The following is a 5,660-nucleotide window of genomic DNA, read 5'->3' as shown; positions in this document are numbered from 1 at the left end:
AGCAGTCTGGCAACTGATTGCCTTCAGGGGAGGGAATGCCTGCGCATCTGACCTCCCCCCACACTAGGGGTTTGGGGAAACAAACAATGAATGCAGGAAGGGGGAGGAAACATTAGAACTGATTGTGATGATGCACATCTAATTCATTTTAAAAGTGATTTAACCATGGAAGTGTTTGATCTGTGAATACCGTATCAAGAACACTACTTTAAATTAAAAAAGCAAAGTTGCCCAACAGTGATCTTGGGTGAAAAGAGGTGCTGCTTAGGGGGCATTGGGCACTGTCCATGGGTATCAATCGAGGTTGTACAATGCAAAGGGGATCATCAGTGACACCCGATTATACTAGGAGATATTGCGGAATTGGAGGATGTTCTAGGGTGCATATTTTTGCCACAATTAGAAAAACTGTAACATGAATAATGATGAGTACAAGGGAGAAGAAAATGTTCTAGAATTGAATATGATGACAATTATAGAACTCTTCTTGATATGATTGAATTATTTTTTTAAATCATTTTATTCGGGGCGTAGAGCTCTTATCATAATCCATCCATCCATCCATTGTATCAAGCACATTTGTACATATGTTGCCATCATCATTTTCAAAACATTTGCTTTCTACTTGAGCCCTTGGTAGATATGACTGAATATTATTGAATTGTATGACATGTGGATGAAATGCTAATAAAACTGCTAAAAAAAAGAGAGAGAGATTTGCAGTCTCAGAAACCCCGTCTAGGGGTTCCTATGTGAGTTAGGACCAATGACTTGGTGACAATGAGTGATGTTTGGCATGATCTCAAGTTGAAGGTTGGGAAAACTCAGGCTCAGGGAGCTTGTGAGTGTCACACAATACCAGCCAGCCAGCTTTCCTGTTGCCTCTGTCCAACAGAGGGGGCGCCTCAGCCCTCCTTCCTGCCCCCTGCTCAGAAAGCCCCCCAGGGGGTGCAAGGACCCTCCTCTCCTTGGGTCCTCGGTCCAATGTTCTTAGGCAGCAAACAGAACCCCAAAGCCAGGGCCCAATGCCCTGGAATCTGAAACTCGAGGCCTATTTGCCTGAAAAATTCATGAACCCCAAAGCTGCAGTACCAGAGAATCGGAGAACAGAGCAGCTCTGTCTGGCCAGCCTGGCCACTTCAGCCACACCCTCCCCTCCCCGGGCCCTTGGCCCACAGCCCCCAGAGACAATGGCTTCGCTCAGCTTCACCTAGACACTGCTGCGGTCCCCATCAACTTCCTCTCAACCACCCTGTCTGTGCAGGCCCTGAAATTCCATTGTTAATGTCATTAAAGAGATCTCCTGAAGGCAGGGACCTGGATGAATGGCCAGGCCCACTCTCACCCCCTCCCAGGGCTCCCTATTGCCCTGGAGCTGGGGACACTGATGTCTGTCTTTCCAGCCTCCGTGCCCCCCGCCACCCCCCCTTCCCTCTGGCATTCACTCGTGGTGAGACTCTCCCTCAGGGCCCCTCCCTGGGGAAGTCCTTAGTCCCACTTAGTGCGCAGACCAGGCGGTGCTAAACACGGTCTCTAGCTAATTCTAAGGCATTGGCCTCACCCCCAAGGAACACCCATCCCTTGAAGCAGCCACTCCCTGCCCCTGCCTGCTCCCTTGCTCCTAGCAACCTCCGAGAGGACCTGGGATAGTACAAGATGTTTCCTGCCTGCAAAGGACTCTGGGAGAGAACCTTAGTACCTTCCTGAGCAGCCAGCTGGGCCAGGGAAAAGCACACCAGGCACCTGACTTTGCGGTGAGCGCAGGTGGAACCCCTTAACTAGCATAAGACACCCCCATCCATTAGCTGTTCCTTACCCCATGCCCACCCCCTGCCGGTAGCCTTACATACACACATACTAGGGATGCACACCCCTACCCTGCAGTGCCGGACATGACCCTTGGCACTGCCAAAGAATTTTGGCCTTGACCTCTGTGTGTACGTTCTTGGCAAAAGCTAGATCTGAACAAGATGGCTTTTCCTGCCTCCTTTTTTGGACCTGTGCCCGTGGTGGAGTCACACTTGACACTGCTCCAGTGGGCTGTGGCCATCGCTGACACGATTTCTAATCATCTGGCTTTATCTGTTCTGTGTGGTTTTATGGGGAAGGCAGTCCCCTACCACTAATCGTGGATTTCATTAGCCACAATTGTATGGCTGAGATATATAAATATTATATTAAAGTCGTCGAGAGCATGAGATATAGAAGAAAGAGAGAAATCATGGAGTCAGACACATTTCATGGTAGCAATGCTCACCTCAGCCCCGCTGAATGGTCCACATGGAGAGGGGGGGAAGGGAAGGAGGACAAGGGGAAAGGGAAGAGGGAAGGAGAGGGGGCCCTCTGGATCTCCATACGGGAACCGATGACATGGAACTGTGTGTGACCTCCTCCCTGGGGGACGGACAACCGAAAAGTGGGTGAAGGGAGACGTCGGACAGGGCAAGATATGACAAAATACCCATTTATAAACTATCAAGGGCTCATGCGGGAGGGGGAGCGGGGAGGGAGGGGAAAAATGAGGACCTAATGTGGGGGTTTAAATGGAGAGAAAATGTTTTGAGAAACGAGGTACAAATGCGCTTTACACAATTGATGTGTGTATGGATTGGGTTAACAGTTGTATGAGCCCCTAATAAAATGTTAAAAAAAATAAAAATAAAAAAATAAAACTGGAAAAAAAAAAGACTAATAAACAGACCTAAAATGATCTACCAACTACAACAACAACAAAAAAGAACCATTATCAGTCGGGTGTAAACCCCACCTACGGGAATCAATTCCTTTAGGGAGAAGTAGCCCATCGTCCCCAGCAGCAGGGAGCAGGCCCACCCGTGGTGGGAGGAGACTGCAGTCTGGCAGCTGGTTGCCTCAAGGGAAGTAACTTTTACCCTCAGCTGCAAGCAGTGTCCTAAATCTGACCTATTTGAGGGAGAAACCTTTCTGTTTCCCACAATTCCGGATTGTCCGTACAAAGGGAGTCACAGATGAGGGGATCTTTTATGCCAGGCTTCTTTCTCTAACAAAAAAATCATTTTATCAGGGGCTCCGTACAGCTCTTATCACAATCCATCCATCCATCCATCCATTGTGTCAAGCACATATGTACATTTGTTGCCATCATCACTTTCAAAACAGTTTCTACTTGAGCCATTGGTATCAGCTCCTCATTTCTCCCCTCCCCCCTTGATAATTTATAAATTATTATTATTTTTGTTTTCTTTTTTATTATTATTATTTCATGTCTTGCACGGACTGTCTCCCTTCACCCACTTTTCTGTTGTCTACGCCCGGCTTCTTTCCCCAGCACCATGCTGTTAATGCATTGATTCACATTGTCCCTCGCCTCCTGACTCTTTTCCCTCTTTTTTCAACAGCTGGATAAGGAGCCCTGGAGGCATAGGGCTTACGCGTTGGGTTGCTAACCACAAGGTGAGCTGTTCAAAACCAGCAGCTGCCCCTCAGGAGGAAGATGAGACTTTCAACTCCAGTAAAGAGCTAGAGTCTCAGACACCCACAGGAGCAGTTCTCCCCTATCCTGTGAGGTTGCTTTCGGTCAGAACTGACTCAAGGGCAGTGAGGTTTCTTTTGTGTTTGGAGAGAATGTTTCACAGTTTGGCTAGACGACAGCTAGTTCATCCACTCATCCGTTGAGATACTTGGGTTGCTTCCAATCTTTCCCTGTGGTGTATAATATTGCAATGAATATGACTGTCTCAAAAGCTCGCTGCCATTGAGTTGATCCTGACCTGTAGAGACCTTCTAGGCCAGGGCAGAACTGCCCCTGTGGGCTTCTGAGGCAGTCAGACTTCACTGGAGGAGAAGGTCTCCTCTTTCTCCCGTGGAGCAGGTGGTGGGTTTGAACAGCTGACCTTGTGTTTAGCAGCCCAACGCGTAAGCCGTATGCCTCCAGGACTCCTTATCCAGCTGTTGAAAAAAGAGGGAAAGGAGTCAGGAGGCGAGGGACAATGTGGATCGATGCATTAACAGCATGGTGCTGGGGAAAGAAGTCGGGCATAGACAACAGAAAGGTGGGTGCAGAAGGATCTAAATGTCTTCTTTCAATTCTAGGGTCTATGCTGAGGCCCGGGCTGGCTGGCTCATATAGTAGTTCTATGTTTGGGGGGAGGGGGGTGTTAATTTTATTTTTGTTAAAAGATCATTTTGGGGGGGCTCTTACCATTCTTATAACAATCCATACATCAATTGTATCAAGTATATTTATATCTATGTTGCCATCATTCTTTTCTAGACATTCAATTTCTATTGAGCCCTTGGTATCAGGTCCTCTACCCACCCCACCCCCTCTCCAGGAGTTCTATGTATACCTTTTGGGGGAACTGCCAAACCACATTTTCCACAGCAGCTGCACCATGTCCATTCTCACCAGCGAATTTGCGTCGATAAGCCTGCCAGATTCTCCACCTCTTTACTGACACTTGTGATTTCTGGTTCATTCACTCCGGCCCCACCCCAATTGTAGCCACCCTAGTGGATCTGAAAGGAGCCCTGGCAGCACAAGGGTCAAATGCTCAGCTGCTACTGGCAAGGTTTCTGGTTCGAACCCACTGATGGAGGACACCGAACAGCAGTAAGGGGACGAGAAGTGGCGTCTCCGTGTGCTGAGGATTTTCAGGTCCCTCATCAGCCTTGGGGTGAAAGCAAAGGCTTTCCAGTCCGGGAAAGCGTTCCAGTCTTGGAACCCCCCAGAGGCAGTTCTCGCCGTTCCCAGAGGGTTGCTCTGGGTCAAACCCACAGGATGGCAATGCGAGAGAATCGGTTTATTACTGTGAGCATGGTCTCGTGTGCTGATGGGCTGTTTGTAAAGCTCCCCTTGGGAAAGGCCTATTCGGATCCCTCGGTTTTTGTCCCCCCCCGCCCAATGATCTTTTATTGTGCATTGGATGAAGATTTACAGAGCAAATCAGTTTTCCATTCAACAATTCACACACGTTTCGTTTCATGTCATTGCCTGCAGTGCTCACAATGTGTCATCCCTCATTCCATTTCTACCCTGTCTTTCCAGTCCTCTACCTTTCTTCATCCTTCTTGCCTTTGAGATGCTATCTTTAGGCAAATGTTGCCCTTTCGATCTTTAATGATTGATGGTTCTAAGGGATTTGCATCTCCCTAGCGCTGTCTGTACTTAAGGACTTGTCTATCCGTAGAATGAAAACTGAGTGTGGTGGTTACTTAATCTGCTGCCAACTTGATGAATAGACTGAAGGGGTGGAGTCTAGCCTGTCAAACAGGACACAGCCTGATGGGGCCTCCTTGAGCTTGGTCTTCTTATGAGGATTCTGGGAACTTTCTCTCTTTCTCCCGGGAGATGGGCCACATTCTCCTGATGGCAGCCAGAGCCCTGGAAATGCATCCACCAACATTGGATCCACAGGACTTTCCACCCACCAGCCTGTGATCTTCCTGCATTCGGCATCATTGCATGTGCTGCGTGAGTCTAAAAAGGAATTTATGGACTAGTATCGGACATAGGGGCTAATATCAGATTTATGGGCTTGGTCTGGACTGGGCTGGGATGTTTTCTCAACATGCAATTGCTCTTTGATATAAAGCTCTGTGTTACACACATATGAGCGTCTCTGAATTTGTTTCCCCAGTCAACCCAGACTCACACACTGAGCCATGGCAGTGCATTCAGT

This window comes from Echinops telfairi, unplaced genomic scaffold, assembly GCF_000313985.2.
Source record: "Echinops telfairi isolate 266 unplaced genomic scaffold, ASM31398v2 ScPeMD7_36;HRSCAF=134, whole genome shotgun sequence".
Taxonomy (NCBI): Eukaryota; Metazoa; Chordata; class Mammalia; order Afrosoricida; family Tenrecidae; genus Echinops; species Echinops telfairi.
The sequence above is the reverse complement of the archived record's forward strand: the minus strand, read 5'-3'. Positions refer to the sequence as shown.